Source organism: Pleurodeles waltl, chromosome 10, assembly GCF_031143425.1.
Source record: "Pleurodeles waltl isolate 20211129_DDA chromosome 10, aPleWal1.hap1.20221129, whole genome shotgun sequence".
Lineage (NCBI taxonomy): Eukaryota > Metazoa > Chordata > Amphibia > Caudata > Salamandridae > Pleurodeles > Pleurodeles waltl.
In genome coordinates, this window is record NC_090449.1 from 543,593,815 (window position 1) to 543,612,542 (window position 18,728).

Below are 18,728 nucleotides of genomic sequence, written 5' to 3' on the forward strand. Positions count from 1 at the left end.
TTCATCCTGCCAAGGACTGAGGCAGTGGATGCCTTTCTCCACTGCTTCTGGAGGGGGCTTTGTGCCCAGAGTTCTTCATCCTGCCAAGGACTGAGGTAGTGGATGTCTTTCTCCACTGGTTCTGGAGGGGGCTTTGTGCCCAGAGTGCTTCATCCTGCCAAGGACTGAGGTAGTGGATGTCTTTCTCCACTGGTTCTGGAGGGGGCCTTGTGCCCAGAGTGCTTCATCCTGCCAAGGACTGAGATTGTGGATGCCTTTCTCCACTGAAAGTGGTGCATCATGGAAGCTGCCCAGGCTCCTGGAACTGACCACCAGCCTCAAACAACTGACCACTGGAGATGGCAGCCATGTCTGCGGTGGTGTTACTGGCTCAGGATGTTGCGGGCTGCTGGCGGTGCTTGCGGCGGGGTCAGTCGCAGCGGTGCTGGCGGCAGCCTCTGTGGCAGCGGTGCTGGTGGCGGCCTGTGTGGCATCGGTGCTGGTGACGGGCTCAGTGGCAGTGGTGCTGGAGGCGGGCTCTGTGGTGGTGTCAGGCTCAGTGGCAGCAGTGCTAGTGGCGGGCTCTGTGGCATTGGTGCTGGAGGCGAGCTCAATGGCGGTGGTGCTGGTGGCGGGCTCTGTGGCATCAGTGCTGGAGGCGAGCTCAGTGGTGGCGGTGCTGGTGGCGGGCTCAGTGGCGGCGGTGCTAGTGGCAGGCTCAGTGGCGGAGGTGCTGGTGGCGGCCTCTGTGGCATCAGTGCTGGTGCCGGGCTCAGTGGCGGCGGGGCTAGCGGCAGGCTCAGTGGCAGCGGTGCTGGTGGCGGGCTCAGTGGCAGCAGTGCTGGTGGTGGGCTCTGTGGCATCGGTGCTGGTGGCGGGCTCAGTGGCGGCGGGCTCAGTGGCAGCGGTGCTGGTGGTGGGCTCTGTGGCATCGGTGCTGGCGGCGGGCTCTGTGGTGGCGGTGCTGGTGGCGGGCTCAGTGGCGGCTGTGCTTGTGGCGGGCTCAGTGGTGGCGGTGCTGGTGGTGGGCTCAGTAACTGCGGTGCTGGTGGCGGGCTCAGTGACTGTGGTGCTGGTGGCGTGCTCAATGGCGGCGGTGCTGTGCCGTGCTCAGTGACTGCGGTGCTGGTGGCGGTGCAGGTGGAGGTACAGGTGGCGGTGTTCTCCGCCGTACAGGTTGGCGTCGACGTGGACAGAAGGTGTGAAACTGGTTCCATTGTCGGTGCCACCATGCCCTCTCCTGACCTGCCCTTTATTTTCTGGCCCTTCCCCACCTTGGATGGTGGAGAAGCTGTCTTGCCACTATCCCCTTTCGTTTTCCCTGAGCCCTTGGTGGCAGGCGTTTTCTGCTTCTCCCTCCGGGATGTGGGCAACTTTTTAACTTTTGCAGGTGGCAGAATGTCCTTGCCCGCGCTCCGTGGCACACTGGCAGCCCTGTTGGTTGGCACACTCCAATAGCCTGCAGTTGCTGGCACCACTGTGCCTGGTGATGTGGTGGCTGAGGTGCTGGGTTGGGACCTGGAAAGCCTGGCCCTAGGGGACGGACCGGGGGGAGGTGTAGGGAAGAGGTCAATACTAGCCAGGAAAAGTTTTTTAGACATACTGGGACGGGTAGATGGAGTGGGTTTGGGAGTGGAGGAAGAGGTAGTGGTTGTAGGAGGTGTACCTTTGCTGAATTTGGTGAAGGTGCATGGGCTGGAGGCTATTGTGAGGTGGATGGCTGTTGGGTGGGTGTGTGGCTGCGTTTGTGTACTTTGGGAGGAGGGCTCACAGACACCCTGGGAGAGGACGCAGGGGATGTGTGAATGGTAGTGGGGGTGGTGAGTGCACGTGAGCGGTGTGTGGTGATGGGCGTGCTGGTGATGGAGGTAGTGGCTGAAGATGTAGTGCATGCAGGTGTGAGTGGAGACGGGACAGGGAGGGAGGAGGAGGAAGCGGAGGAGGAGGACACAGTGGAGGCAGTGGATGTTGGTATGTCTGCACAGGTATGATGCTTGTGTGAGTGCCTGTGGGATGTGTGGTACTTATGTTTGCCTGAGCCAACCTTGTGTGTTGAGGTGTGTGCATGCTGGTCTGATGGTGTGCTTGAGATATGCTGAGGTACAGGGGATTGGTTCTGGGTGGAGGAGGTTGGAGGGGGGAGGCTGGACACAGGGACAATGGCTGCCATCAGTGCTGAGGCCAGAGCCTGAAATGCTCTCTGTTGGGCTGCCTGGCCAGAATGAATGCCCTCCAGGCATGTAAATGCCTCTCGACACCCTGGATGGTATTCACAATGGTAGACTGCCCAACAGTGAGGAATCTCAGAAGGTCAATAGCTTCCTCAACGAGGGCTGCAGGGCTGACTGGGGCAGGGCCTGAGGTGCCTGGGGCAAAGGAGATGCCCACCCTCCTGGGTGAGCGGCCACGGAACACACACTGAGGGGCTGCTGGGAGGGCGGTGCTGGTAGGGGGGGTGGCAGCTGTACCTGTTGATGCGGGGTGCACAGAGGGGCCCTCCACTGCAAGGGAGCTCCGATCAGAGGAGGAGTCGCTGTTGCTGCTGTCACCTCCTGTCCCCGCCGTGGAGCTCCCCTCGCCCTCTGTCCCACTGGTAGCTTCAGACTCTGTTGTCTTGCCCTCCAGGGCCAAGTGGGATGCAGCTCTCTCCTGCTCCGGTGCCACTGCTCCTCCACCTGATGATGCTATTGCACACAAGAACAGGGAGACCACAAAAAGGGGGAGGGAGACAGAAGAAAGATATGTTCAGTGCATGCAATACCACTACCGTTGGCGGACACTATAGACACAGCAGCCCTCTGCACTACGCCATGCACTTATAGTTCCTAGATTATTCACAGGGCCATGGGGTACAAGGCCTATGCCAGATTGCTGCACACATGGAAGTCACAGGAGCCTGACTAGGTGTAGATGGCTCTTACCACTGGTGGGGTTGGGGTGCCACATAGCCTGCCTCACAAAGGGACCTTGCCTACAAAGCTCGCCCTGGCCTAGGGTAACCCACTGCCCACCTCCCCCACCCAGACACCTCATAATGCGCGCAGAGTCAGATGGATGTGACTGTACTCACCCCCTTGTGGCTGCTGTGATGCCCTCAAGCGCCCATCCAACTCGGGATACGCCACCGCCAGGATCCGGAATATCAGGGGGGTCATGGTGCGATGGGCACCCCTCCCACGTTGGGAGGCCATCCCCAGCTGGGCCTCCGCCGTCTTCTTGCTCCCATCTTTTCTGACAGTGGGTGCTCCGTCTGTGGTGGACCCCCAGGGTCCGTTCGTCCTTGGCGATGGCGCGCCACATATCCTTCTTCTGGTGGGCGCTGACCTACAGGAATAGTACAGGGGACAAGGAAAAACTTTAACCGTCCGACTGTCACAGTCATTGGCCCACGTTCCCACCCTTGCCCTATCGCACATACACTCACGGTCCGCTCATGCAGGGCTCAGTCCTCCCCACATGTATCTACCATACACACCACTCCAAACAGGCATTGCCCATGCAGCATGCTAACAGTGTACTCACCTGTTTGTCTGGATGACCGTAGTGTAGCATGTACTGAGGGAGGACCCAACCACTAACTTCTCCAACTCCACCGAAGTGAAGGTGGGGGGCCCTTTCCCCAGACACATGAGCCATCGTCGCTTCCAGACTGAGGTCACAGCAGCACTTGCAGTGTAGGTCCTCTCCTGTTGATGCTCAGGTATCAAGTGAGTGTACAGATAGAAAATGGCAGTCCCGTCCGCAGCGGTGCAAACCGTCAACGCCGGCGTACATCGTCATTGGCTCCTGGGACCCATAGGGTCCAATGTTAACCAATGCAGGATTGCGCCGCGGTCTTCGACCACCTACCGCGATGGTGTAGAACGCCAGCACAGTTACCTCATATCCCCTTGTCCCACCTTACAGGTCAGGCAACCGCCATTTCAGGGGGCCACATGGTATTAATGATAACTGTGTCACACCTATCTAGGCCTTGCATACACACAGTAACAGGCACCTTGCGGATTAACAAATGTGTGCAAATGACATTTTGCAATAACTGGCTGACTCTCTGCTCGCTGTTCTCCTCCATAGGGCACGTCCGCAGGGGCAGGTGATGAGATGGTGGCATCCTCCGGTGTACAGACCGCTGGTGGACCTGTCGACAATGGAATAGAGACACGTAATAGTCACCTACAGACTTGATCGTGCAACAATCCATGAACTGTGTGCCCAGTTGGAGCCAGACCTGATGTCAGCTAGCCGCCATCCCACAGGAATACCCCCTCTGCTGCAGGTCCTGTCAGTACTCCATTTCCTGGCAAGTGTGTCTTTTCAGACTACAGTGGCCATTGCATCAGGGATGTCCCAGACAATGTTCTCTAATGTGTTTCCAGAGTGTTGTTTGCCCTGCTGAAACACATGTGCAGCTACATCGTTTTCCCTCAGGTGGAGGATTTGCCTAGAGTGAAAGGTGACTTCTATGCCCTGGGACATATCCCCAACATCATAGGTGCCATTGATGGGACACATGTGGCCTTGGTAGCCCCCTGCAGGTATGAACAGGTGTACAGAAACCGGAAGAGCTACCATTCTATCAATGTGCAGATGGTGTGTTTGGCCGACCAGTACATCTCCCATGTGAATGCCAAATTTCCTGGCTCAGTGCTGACGCTTACATTGTGAGGAATAGCAGGATCCTTTATGTGATGGACAACTCCAGAGGCACCGTGTGTGGCTAATAGGTGAGGACAAGGACCCTATACCCTGTGAATAGTTGTCTGGGCCAGGGGTTGTCCCTCTGGGTTAGTGTGTGTCTAACAGTTGTCCCTCGACATTTGCAGGTGACTCTGGGTACCCCAACCTGTCATGGCTACTGACCCCAGTGAGGAATCCCAGGACAAGGGCAGAGGAATGCTACAATGAGGCACATGGGCGAACTAGGAGGATTATCGAAAGAACCTTCAGCCTCCTGAAGGCCAGGTTCCGGTGCCTCCATATGACAGGTGGTTATCTCTGCTACTCACCAAAGAAGGTGTGCCAGATCATCGTGGCCTGCTGTATGCTGCACAACCTGGCTTTGCGATGACAGGTGCCTTTTCTGCAGGAGGATGGTCCAGAGGGAGGTCTTGTGGCAGCTGTGGAGCCTGTGGACAGTGAAGAAGAGGAGGCAGAAGAAGAGGATATCAACAACAGAAACAACGTTATCCAGCAATACTTCCAGTGAGACACAGGTAAGAAGATATCACTGCCTCACACATCTCATACAATTGTTTGACCTATCATAAGTCTGTCACTTTTACCCAGTGTTTGGCCCCTGACTTGTCACTTTGCCTTTCCAATTAACAGATGTGGGTCCCACTGTGTGACCTCTGCTATATTACCTCATGGACTAGAGCTGTGTTACATCAGTATGTTGACAAGAAAAATGACATTGCTATATTCCATAGTTATTGTAAATACACATTTGTGAAAGCACAGACTGACTCCAGATTGTTTTGTGATTCAAGGGTGTTTATTTATGTGCAAATAAGTGGAGGGGGTCGTAAAATGGGCAGGGGTGATGGTGGAGGAATGTCCATGGCAGAGTCCAGCCTATTTGTTTCACAGGTGCATTGTCCAAAGGGGCATAAGAAGTGGAGCTAGGGCAGTTGATGGATGGACAGGGTGACAAAGTGGGACAGAAGGATGACATTCAGGGGGGTCTCATCTCCTGGCGGGGGTCTTGGCATTGTTCTCTGTCTTGTTCTTGGATCTCAGGGACCGTTTAAAGGGTGATTCTCCATCTGCAGGGGGTGGGGTGCTGGTGTTGTGGTCCTGCGGCGGTGCCTCCTGTCCACTAGTGCTGGCGGAGGTGGTGGGCTGTTCATCATCCAGGCTAGTGTCAGGGGCCCCTTGTTGTGCCACAGTGTCCCTCCCGGTGTTGACAAGGTCCTTCAGCACCCCTACAATGGTGACCAGGGTGGTGTTGATGGACTTGAGCTCCTCCCTGATCCCCAGATAGTGCTCTTCCTGCAGCTGCTGGGTCTCCTGAAAGTTGGCCAGTGCTGTTGCTATTGTCTCCTGGGAATGATGGTACGCTCCCATGATGTTGGAGAGGGACTCATGGAGAGTGGGTTCCCTGGCCTGTCCTCCCCCTGTCGCACAGCTGTCCTCCCAGTTCCCCTGTTTTCCTGTGCCTCTGTCCCCTGAACCGTGTGCCCACTGCCACTGCCCCCAGGTCCCTGATTTTCTTGGGGTGGTGGGTTTGCCTGGGTTCCCTGTAGTGGTGGACACACTGCTGCTTGACGTGTCCTGGGGACAGAGGGATGGGCCCGCTGGGTGGGTGCTGTGCTGGTGTTTCCTGAGGTGGTGAGGCTCTGTGGTGGCATGTGCCAGTGTCTGGGGAACCGACTGTCCCGAGGTCCCAGATGGGCCGGGCTGGTCCTCTTGAGCCAGTTGAACAGGGTGAGTTACTCTGTACTCCAGTGCTTTCATTCTTGTGTAGGACCTTGTGTGATAATTGGTTTGGGGTCTCTGTGGGTATCTGTTGTGGACATGTTTTGGTGATGGGTGTCCATGCTTTGGTGTTGCATGCAGGGCTTAGTGTTGGGATGTGTGGGTTGTGATAGTGGGATATTTGTGAGGTGTTGGAGTGATTGGGGTGAGGGTGGGGGTATGTGATAGCATGCAGGTAGGGTGGGGGATGTAATAGTTAAGAGTTGACTTACCATTGTCCATTCCTCCTGCTACTCCTGCGAGGCCCTCAGGATGCAGTATAGCCAAGACTTGCTCCTCCCATGTTGTTAGTTGTGGGGGAGGAGGTGGGGGTCCGCCGCCAGTCCTCTGTACTGCAATCTGGTGTCTTGAGACCACGGAATGCACCTTCCCCCGTAGGTCGTTCCACCTCTTCCTGATGTCATCCCGTGTTCTTGGATGCTGTCCCACTGCGTTGACCCTGTCGATGATTCTGCACCATAGCTCCAACTTCCTTGCACTGGAGGTGTGCTGCGCCTGTGATCCGAATAGCTGTGGCTCTACCCAGACGATTTCCTCCACCATGACCCTGAACTCCTCCTCAGAGAACCTGGGGTGTCGTTGAGGTGCCATGATGTGGTGTGGGTGATGTGTGAGGTGGTGTCAGTTGTGATGTGTGAGGGGATGTGTTTGTGTGTGTTGTCTGAGGTGCGTAGATGGTGTGTGAGTGATGGTGTTGGGTGCCTGTGGATGCTAGTGTTGTTTCTGGTGGTGTCTCTCTCTGACCTTCTTTCTCAATTTTAGTCGTAAGGGTTTGCGGGTGATGTGGGTGTGTGTTTTATATTTGATTGGGTGTGTGGGAGTGGTGTGTGTATGTGTATCAGGTGTGTGTATTTCGATGTGTCCAATGTGGTTGTGTTTTGTAAATGTGTGTGTATTTTGACCGCCAATGGAATACCGTGGTTGAAAGACCGCCGCGTGGATTCATGGTTCGTGATAGTGTGGGCGTATTCCTGTTGGCGTGACGGTGGAGGTTTTGTTATCGCCAGTTTATCACTGACCTTTGGTGTGGCGGACTTGTGTGGGTGTCTGGATTTTGGTGGATTCCAAGCTGTGGGTCGTAATAGCTATAGTGGAATTCCACCGCCGCAGCGGTGTGTTGGCGGTCTTCTGCACAGCGGTAAGTGGGATTTACCACCAATGTTGTAATGAGGGCTATAATCACTTATCTTTTGATATGATGCACATTTCACAACCGCAGTATTTACTGGTACTTGTAATGCTTTCATAACTGATATGCTCGTTCATCATTTCGGATTGGTGATCCTGAAGAGTCCAACAAATTTCTCTGCGACCACAATTGTCCAAAGTAGTGAACCAGATCAAAACCCATACTACCAGTAAAAATGGTCAATTTAAACTGTACTGAAACACAGCATGCTCTAGTAAGAGCCACCAATTCAACTACTTGAGCTGAAACAACTCCTTGAAGCCATGAAGCTTCTTTTACTCCTGAGACTGTGCAAACTGCATAATCAGCATTTAGAATTCCTTCATTATCCCTCAAACAGGGGCCATCAACAATCATGATATAGTCCTTTTCATCTACTGGGATATCTTGAATATTGGGTCTAGGTTTGGTGCATAGTTCAATCACATCGAGACAGTAATGTATCACGTCATCTTCATCATTAACATTGTCACCATTCACAGGCAAGAGCATTGCAGGATTCGAAATTAGTCCTTCTTTTGAAATTAACATTTGGTGACCCAAAGATTGATAACTCATAATGGGGTTAAATCAGCATTGGTCAAATATTGGGTTTTAGTTTGGATGAAAAGGACCTTGACAGAGTGACTTACATAGACATTCAGGGGATCACCATAAAAATGCCTTTGCACTGTCTAATGATGACACCCACAGAGGCAACTGATTTTAAACAGCAACCCAAGGCAGGAGCTACAGGTTCCAGTGTAGCAGAAAACAAGTTACTGGTCTGTTGACTCCTCTGTGTAACTGTGTCAAAACAGAAAGTGCACAACCATCACGTGCATGGCAAAACAATGAAAAACATTTGTTGTAATCAGACATTCCCAGAGCTGGTGCTCGGCACAGGCTTTATCTCAGCTTGGAGAAGGCTTTTAGGCATGTGTCTTCAAATTGTACTGGATCAGGCACCTACTTGTGTGTCAACTCTTGCAATGGCTTGGAAATAATTGAAAAATTTGGGATCCACTGGTAGCAGTAGCCGACCATTCCCAAGAACATTCTGACATCTCCCTCATTCACGGGTGGGTTTGTTTGCATAATTGCTCCAATTCTCTCTTGGGATATCTTCCTTTCTCTATTTGATGCCCTAAATATTTCCCTTCCCTCTGACAGTACTTCTGAAGGGGAAACCTAATGGCCATTCTCACACAATTGATTCACAAGGGCAATGCTATCTCTCCTACAGGCTTCACGTGTGTTTGATGCAACCATCAAATCGTTAATGTACTGAACTAGGACTGAATGAAATGGCATGTTTGGAGACTTTATGGGGCATATTTATACTCCGTTTGCGCCGAATTTGCGTCGTTTTTTTCGACGCAAATTCAACGCAAAACTAACTCCATATTTATACTTTGGCGTTAGACGCGTCTAGCGCCAAAGTTCATGGAGTTAGCGTCATTTTTTTGCGTGAACACCTTCCTTGCGTTAATGATATGCAAGGTAGGCATTCCCGTCTTAAAAAATGACTGCGTTGCATATGCGTCGTATTTATACTCCCGGGCAAAAATGACGCCCGGGAGTGGGCGGGACTAAAAAACACGCATTTGCGCTGGATTTTAGTGCCTGGGTCAGGGCAGGCGTTAAGGGACCTGTGGGCTCAGAATGAGCCCAGAGGTGCCCTCCCAAGCCCCCAGGGACACCCCCTTCCACCCTTGCCCACCCCAGGAGGACACCCAAGGATGGAGGGACCCACCCCAGGGACATTAAGGTAAGTCCAGGTAAGTATTTTTTTTTTTTTTTTGTGGCATAGGGGACCTGATTTGTGCCCCCCTACATGCCACTATGCCCAATGACTATGCCCAGGGGACAGAAGTCCCCTGGGCATGGCCATTGGGCAAGGGGGCATGACTCCTGTCTTTGCTAAGACAGGAGTCATTTCAATGGGGGATGGGCGTCGTAAAAGAATGGCGCAAATCGGGTTAAGATGATTTTTTTGCCTCAGCCTGACTTGCCCCATTTTTGGACGCCCAAACGCCATTTTTCCCTACGCCGGCGCTGCCTGGTGTACGTGGTTTTTTTTCACGCACACCAGGCAGCGCCGGTCGGCTAACGCCGGCTAACGCCATTCAATAAATACGGCGCCCGCATGGCGCTTCAGAATGGCGTTAGCCGGCGCTAATTTTTTGGCGCAAAACTGCGTTAGCGCAGTTTTGCGTCAAAAAGTATAAATATGGGCCTAGATGCTTTTTTAAGATCAGTTTGAAAATGGATGGTGACTTTGTATTCCAGTGGGGAGTACGACACCAGGAATATGTACGACTTCTGAATTTAAATGAAGATGAGAACAGACTCTCTTCATGGAGTGGAACTGAAAAGAATGCCTGACACCAATCAATAACTGAGAACCACTCTGCTTCAAAAGTAATCTAGAACAAAATCTCTGCATGATACAGTACCGCTGGACAACTGGGAATTCCAATTTCATTCACCTTTTTCCAGTCCTGGACTATGCAGTATTTTCCATTGGGCTTCCACAGTTCTATAATAGGAGAATTACATGGCTTCCCATTACTTCCTTCAAGACTCCCTTCTCAACAAAATGTTCAATTACTGGAGCAATTCCCGCAATTACTTCTGGGGCCATATTATACTGTGGGATCTTGGTAAACACCACATTTGGCTTTATTGTTATTCTAACTGGCTCAAATCCTCAGGTGAGTCCACTATCTTTCCCTGAAAAATCCTAAACTCCTTGTGGCTCTTTCAGCAAATCATTAACTGTCATCATTGGGAACAAACAAATGAGAGGGTAAATTTCATCAATTGTACTGGATGTTTCACAATCCCTATTGATCTGAATTGCTATTTTATTGTGACTATACCTCATAGAATAATTTAATTTGGACAATAGATCACGTCCCAATAAGCTCACAGGACTTGAATCGCAAACCACAAATTGATGTAAATCCTCAAATGCCCCTATTTAACTGGGGTATGCTCTGTAATCAGGTTTTTTAAATGCTGACTCACTACTCATACCACGTGTACTTTCCTTCCTGACAAGGGCACGTTTTGCACTTCTATGGTTCTGACGGTGGAACACATTGCTCCAGTGTCAAACAGGAATGAAACATCATGTTCCATAAAATTGCTATTTACATAGGGACCACGCTGATCCAGCTCTAAGGATACAACCAGTACATATTATTCCTCATCTAAACTGGCACTATTGTATGTGTTGGGGACTTCATCATCACTGAAATTAATCAACAGATATTGTGTGCGTAACTGATTCCCATTTGCATTTGCTCTCTGATTGAAGTTTTGCTGAGGAACCATGACTTGCTTATGTTGCATTGAGGCTTGAGGGAACCTGCATTTTCTGAGGGACCTGAATCTGTTGGGGAACCTACATCTGTTATACTCCAATAGGAACAGTCACATTTTGAATTTGGGGTCTTTGAAGTCTCTGCATTTGAATTTGACTATCGTCCACAGTCTGAGCAACACAACCATTTTGCACCAAATTATTGAGAATAATAATGTACAGATACTCCCGCTTCCAATGCCCGAAACTACAGCAACCGTGACACGGACTCAGCTTCTTCATTGACTGAATGTCAACCACATTACCACTCTGGTCTATTCAAACACCCCATCCTATACCTCACAAACTGAGACACGTTGCTAACCTACTGTTGCTCACCTTTCATCCCAGTAGTGTTCCCCACCACTTGTGGACTTTGTGTTCCTGCCTGAGCAGACTTAATTTGCTTCACCGTTGCTTTCTCCCCTCAATTCAATTTCAATACTATAGTACATAGCATACTACAGCACTTCATCAACTAGTTTATTCTTCCAACAAATTAAATAATTTTTAATCATGCTTCTAATTTATTGTTTCAATCCTTACATAAATCTCATGTCTTTCGGCTCAATAACTTCATACCCACTATGCTTTTTGAATGCTTGCAGCAATCTCTCATAATAAGCATGAATCAACTACTTAATTTCCTGCGCCGTCCTTTCAATCCTTTGCCAATCATCATCTTTGGGAAACTTTATTCTTCAGAATCTCAGTCACTTTGTAATACTGTTTCATCAACTTTTCAGATGGCGTCACTGTTACTGGATCTATTGGTGGTTCACGAGTTAGCCAATCCACACTCCGCTTGCATTCAACCCAAAAATCGACTGGACCCACAATGTCAAAAAAGGTGATCAAATCCTCCCACAGTCATTTTGAAAGTTTCACAAACCTCTCTATTTGCTTATACCACTCTCCGGGTTTCTCTCTCAATCTGGGATAATCATTTGTAAATGACAACATGTCACTTCTAACCCTTTGCCCATCTGCCTCCCCATTTATCTAATGCTCCCCATGTCCAAATGTTCAAAATCAATTCTTTAATGTGCATTCTCATGCCAGATTACCTCATGTTTGCAATGTCTTTGGAATTAAATACTAATCTGTAACTGAGTTTGAAAGGCTTTGACTTCTCCAAATCCACATCATACTTTTCAGCCAATTCCATTAGTTTCTCAAAAGTCTGTCCTGCATGATTTGTGATATCTTTGCACATGAAGAACAATTTTTTATCATTGCACGCATCCAATCTTTCTAGCTCAAGTGATCCCTCAATTAATTCATTTAATTCCAATTTTAATCTTGGAAAATTCCTACCCTGTCTCTCACTGGGGTCTCTTCTGTTCTGCTTCTGTCACGGTTATTTTCTGTACCCATTGCTCCGTTCAAACTGTCTAACCACTCAGTCAATTGCTGGGCTGGAAATCCCTGCAAACTAATATGTCCCTGTGTCATGTTCTGTGCGGTATTAAATGGAACCCTTATAATCTGTTCTGGTGAGGACATGTGTGTAATTAGTTCCTGGGAGACATCTCACATCTATTATTGGACTTGATCAAGCTAACATTTGGTTGGGAACTGCAATTGTCATTTGTGTCATAGCTGGAACCGATGCAGCTAACCTTTCCATTTCCGAATTAGTTGAATACACTGATCTCTGCATATCGCAAGGTGAAACTACTGCAGATACTGGACTTGGAGTTTGGAGGTTACTCTCAGTATTACCTGGAGCATATAAGGGGAGAACTGGATCTATGGTTACGGGAACTGTCAATGCTTCTGGTCCTGTCAGATTTGTCAGATTCTGCAGAATCATCCCTTCACTTTGACCTGCTGACAGCGTCCATTAAGTCTGTCCAGATTCATTCAGGGCAATATTTTGGGTTGTTGGCACTGGAGAATGCATGGGCATTGTCTGTCTCTGATAAAAATGTCATATCAGGGGTTGATTCCATCTGATTAATTTTTATACCTGACATTACCTGATTCACGACTGACCTTGCAATCTGCTGTGCTGTGCTAAAAACTGGAACTGCTGGATAAATAGTGTTTACCTGCATCACTGAGCTAACAGGTGTACTTGAGACTACATGAACTGGATTCTGTGAAACTAGAGCTGTGGGCACACTGGGCACTACATTCTGAACTACTCTCTCAGCTGGATGATATGGTGGAGATTCATTAAAAAGCAGGTTTATGAACTCATCTTTTGAGTCACTGTCATGTGCAGCTGGCCCTTTACTCTCATCCACGTTCTGCTCTGTCTTGTCTGTCTGCTTCTTTCTCGTTCTTTTTTTGCACCCTCATCACCTTCTTCTGTTATAACTGGATACAGTTTTACTCCCCCCAGCGTATCTGATCTCCAGATTTTCAGTTCCTCATCCCATCTTCCTTCTGCCAGTGTCTGTTCTGCTCTCATCATTCTGTTCTCAAATCTCAGGTTTTCCTTTTGTCTTGCAACTAGTTCCAAAATAGCAAGTGCTTCAAATTGTGCAGGTCTCGGGGGAGGCTTTAATTCACACAAAAAGGTTCTAAAAGTTTCTAAAATCCTCAAATTAAAGGTTCCGTAACATGGGAAAGCTCCTTCTGTGTAATTTTACACCATTGTTTAATCCAAATGCATGCCGAAACTCCTCTTGCTTCTATTACCTCAAATGCTGGCGTTCCCTCAGGCGGTGTTGGTTCACCCTCCCTAACTAGAATAAACACATCTCCTCTCAGCGCACTTCTTAAAGCTTGGAAAAATCTCATTTTTACTCAATTTGAATCCACAAACATGAATTCTAAAGAAACCAGGAAATAATTTAAATCCCACAATCCTTTTTGTGAGCTGTCCTCAAACAATAACTACCTAGTACTGTCCACCAATATGTGCACAGATTTCTCACCATGACCAGTCCCAGTGTGGGCAAAAGGACGCCACACTCACTTCACTCAGCAGCTGCAAGTCACTTTGCAACTGTCTCAGACACAACTCATACGCACACTACTGCATAATATTGTGAGCACTAGAAAAAACAAAAACCTGTCAGTTCACTATGGGCAGGACTCAGATGCTTTAAAAGCTGTATGGCTTACACATCTGGCTGTGGCTTTCACAATTACAAAAGTGAAACTTGAGTAGCAAATCTCACCCTGGTTGACTTGGATCCTTGTTATGTGCACTCAGGATTCACCTAATGCCAATAACCAATTCACACTCACTCAAGAAAACTACTGGTGCTGTCAATGGTGCCTCTTGACCAATACCAAAGCCATGATGGACCAGTAAACAACAATACCCACTGTGGACTTTTTTTAGCGCAAAGCGCCACAATCACTTCACATATGACAACTCCACAAACACATCACAACATCACACTTCACTGCAATTTATAGCAAAAGCCCCATAAGCGCAAATCCCTATTTACACATCCACTGTACACTTGTAACACAACTTTGAGATTTCACCAACCTCTCAAACTAACCTTTGACCTACTCTAATACCCAATTTGTCACTCTTAACACTCAGCAGACAGATGGTTCCCCTCCTCATAAGACTGAGCCATTCCTCTTCTACCAAATTTAGATCCTAATTGCCTACCATTAAACTAAATTATGGTTTCCCCTCTTATGGAACAAACCCTAGTTCTGCTACCAAAAAATGTGAGCGTGATTTCGTCCCTTGCAGGACTGCAATGCTTCACTGAGGTCGATGAACATTTTGACACAGTAAAGAATGGTGAACCATAAACCAAAATTTACATCAATATGACAATCAACAATTTAGACACTATGACCAATGTGGCCAAAGAAACAAAACTACAATCTGTGAAAAGTTTTAAAGCTTTAATATAACCTCAGAGCCAAAGTAACATAAAGTGTGTGCAAGATCAGATTATAAAGATAAATGAACACCATAAGCTGACCAAGTCTACAAAACTAGTTTAATCTACTCAACATCAACATCATAAGGCATTCAAGAAGAATAATATGTATTAATAAAGCGATCACTTGTGAGACAGAAACTAGTTTCAATTCGATATTTAAATGCCCAAATTCAGTTTACAGCGATTGGAACATAGATTTTCTCTACTTCTAACCAAATTAGGAAAAGCCTGTGTGAGAGCAGACTAACACATGTGGGCAAAACAAAGGTCAAAAACAATTTGGAAAACATCTATCTTGAGCTAAATTAAACTAACTAAACAAAAGAGGCAGGTGTCAGCATGCTAACTCTACTCAAGAAAGCAGGTCAGGGAAAATAACATTTGTATTAGAATATATTTCTCCTAGGTTCAGCATTCAATTAGGTTTTGTCAGCAAAACAGTGAAGCATCACCAAAGTCTGTTAGAAGCAGCATCAGGAGAAAACGCAGAGCAAGGGCTGCACATGGAAATCAGGAAGGTACAATGGACAAGTTAACATTTCAAGAGTAATTTGAGGAATGAAACTGCCCAAGAACCAAGAGGACTGCTTGGCAGAACAAAGATCAAGTAGGGACTGCCTCAAACGTAGAATGTCCAACCCTATTCTATGATAATCAAAGCAGTTCGATTGGTCAGTTCAGTGAGTCCACATTAGGCATAAGTGGCAATATCCACATTAGAATGATGTAGATTCCCAGCTCTGAGTGAAGTCATGTCTTCTTCCGCCTGACACCAGCAAATATTAAAAACACTGTATACTACTTGATACATTTAAACATCTTTCCATGGCTCACGAAGGTTCCAATGGTTCTCATGAGAATGAACAGTCAAACAATAGTGTTGCTTTACCTTCCAGTCCTTATGTTCTAATGTTGCAACATCCAAGGTTGCTGTGAACAAAACTTGCACATAATACAGTAGGACTCTTAACTATTCACGTGAAACAACCTAATGGAAAAATTCATGTTAGGGCGAAAAAAATAACTTGACATTTTACTGCTGCTGCAAATGTGAAGACTTTAGGCCTAGTTATGCTGACACAATGCATTAATATTGTAATTAATAAAACATAGACAATATGCAACTTATGAGTTGAACATTAATAATATCTCATCAAAATAGGTAAAAGCATTCATGAACAATTGCAGACTTTTTTTTAAACAATACATTAAATATGACAGAGGCGTGCATTTATTTTTTCTGGCACATTTAACAAACTATAACATCATAAATCATTTTAATTTCTATGATTAATAATTTACTCTAATGATTAAAATATATGTCAAGATTGTTTAAATTATGTTAGCACATTGTCAGTTCTGGTAGGCAAAACGTCTGTCATGGAAGGCACAATGTCCACCACATATATAAACGTGTACACTTTTAAAATACGTGTCAGTGCAGCTTACCTCTGTTAGGCTTTAGAGTGTGAATATAAAAGTCCCCTTGTGCTGACTTCTGTGCCAGTAAGCATTACTTACATGTTCACTCCAACACTATAATTTTGTTCATTTATCCAGCTGACTGAGATTAAACTTTCAAGATCACACACATGACATCACAATGCTTTAAAAGTGACTTAGATATCTAAATACTTTATGGAGTGTCTTTCACAGCAGCACAGATGGGAGGAGGCTTGAAAGTGCAACTGTCAATCCACTTTTTAACCCACACCAGTATTCTACTACAATTCTTTGCTTCCACACAACACATGTATATATTCCCATGCTAAATACTTGTAATGCTTCAGATTACAGTACAACATTCATTTAAAGCCAGACCTACTGGCATTTACAATCATTGTTTAAAGCAGCTTCTGGCAATTTAAGATGCTTCAAAAAAGGCCCATACTTATGGATGTTGCGGCAAAACTGCGCTAACGTAGTTTTGCGCCAAAATCCATAGCGCCTGCTAGCGCCATTCCATAGTGCCAGCCGGGAGACATATTTATGGAATGGCCCAGGGTGGCACATAGGACATGCTAGCGTCTAAAGAAAAGACGCTAGCCCAGGGGGGTGGGGAGTGGGCAAAAGGCATTAGTGGGTCAGAAATGGCACTAGGCTGGTTAGCAGCAATAAATATGCTGCTAACCAGCCTAACGTCATTTTCTGATGCACCACCACCCAAAAATGATTCCTGTCTTAGTAAAGACAGGAGTCATGCCCACCATCCCAATGGCCAGCCCAGGGGATCAATATCCCCTGGGCAAAACCACAACACCCAGTGCCAGACAGGGTTCCCCAGGTAAGGGCCCCCCAATGGCACAGGAAAAAAAATAATAATACTTACCAATACTTACCCAGGATGGGGTCCCCATTCTATGGCGTCCCTCTGGTGTGGGTGGGGGTGTTCCTGGGGCGGGCTTCTGTGGGCCAATTCCATGGTGTTTGGCCATGGAAATGGGTCCATGGGTACCCTAACACCTGGTCTGACCCAGGCATTAAATAATGACGTTAAGCAGGCTTAGCATCATTATTTGGGTCCGCCTCCCACCCGTATGTTATTTTTGCACGGGTGATAAATATGGAGCTAAGGGCTTAGCGTAATTTTTTGGACGGGAACGCCTATCTTGCATCTCATTTATGCATCGTGGGTTTGCGCATCCAGAAAATAATGCAAACTCCAATATTTTGACGCTAGACAGGTCTAGCATCAAAATATAAATACGGAGTTAAGCTTGTGCCATTTTAGCGTCAAAATAACTGATGCTAAAATGGCGCAAACCAAGTATAAAAATGCCCCTAAATCTGCTAAGCAGAATGCAGGGTTGGAGATCTGCTGTGCCTTCAGTCCTCATCCCTGCATTCGCAGCCATCCGCAAGGAATCACAGAAGGAAAGCTGTCTAATGCGTATTTATTTATGAGGCGGGAGTTCTACCGACTCCTTGTGAATGAAGGTTTTGCGATGCAGCGGATTTACTCAGCAGCCGAAGAGCGAAATAAATAATGTGGGTCTCAATATAGTTGACAAAAAAATAATGACTACTTTCAATTCAACATCAATACCTTACAACCTTGTCTGTGGTGGAGGCAATGAAAGATTTAAAGAAACAAACGGACCCATGAAGGCGAGCACGATACCCTTTCCTTGGAAAGAAAGACTCCCCGTACCTCCCCTCACCCCTACAGAGTAATCACCACTGCTATAGCATTTCCTAAAAAAAGTGTCTGTCTCCTTGCTACAGCTGTGAAAACAATAACCGTAGGAGCAGCCTCTTGCGTCTGGTTATTTATTTATTTTTTTTAGTTTTTTTTTAAAAGTGGGAATCAGCTTTAGGCCAGAGACCCGTTTATCATTTTATTCTCCCTGTTGGCTCATCACAGCTAGCAAGCAAATAAGGGTTCATTAAATACAGTGTGGTGCATTAAACAATCTGTGGTGTGAATTGTAACCGAATAAAGGTATTTAAATTAAAAATAAGAACAATGTCTCGGCGTCCAGGAACTCACAAACTGACGCCGCACCCCTTTCAGACAAGAGTTAGGATGACACTAACGTTGCAGGGTCATCTCTATATAAAACAAACAGAACATGTTAGAAACGTGTGCTGCTTGCCTGTAACCTTCTGCACATCTGTCATCTCCTCCTCGACCGTGATGGCTGTTATTAAACGTCGACACTTCGGTCTGCTGTAAAGCAGGCTACAACATGTACACTGTGATTATAAGTGCCAGGGAATGCCCTTGACCCCTACCTACACCCATTCCCTCTCTCCATGGACTGACGTTGATTTATAACAGTCTCTCCCGGACTCAAAAATATGATGTTCTGTCACATTCAAATTTGTTTCAACATGTCATTAACCACGATTTTGTCTCCTCTCT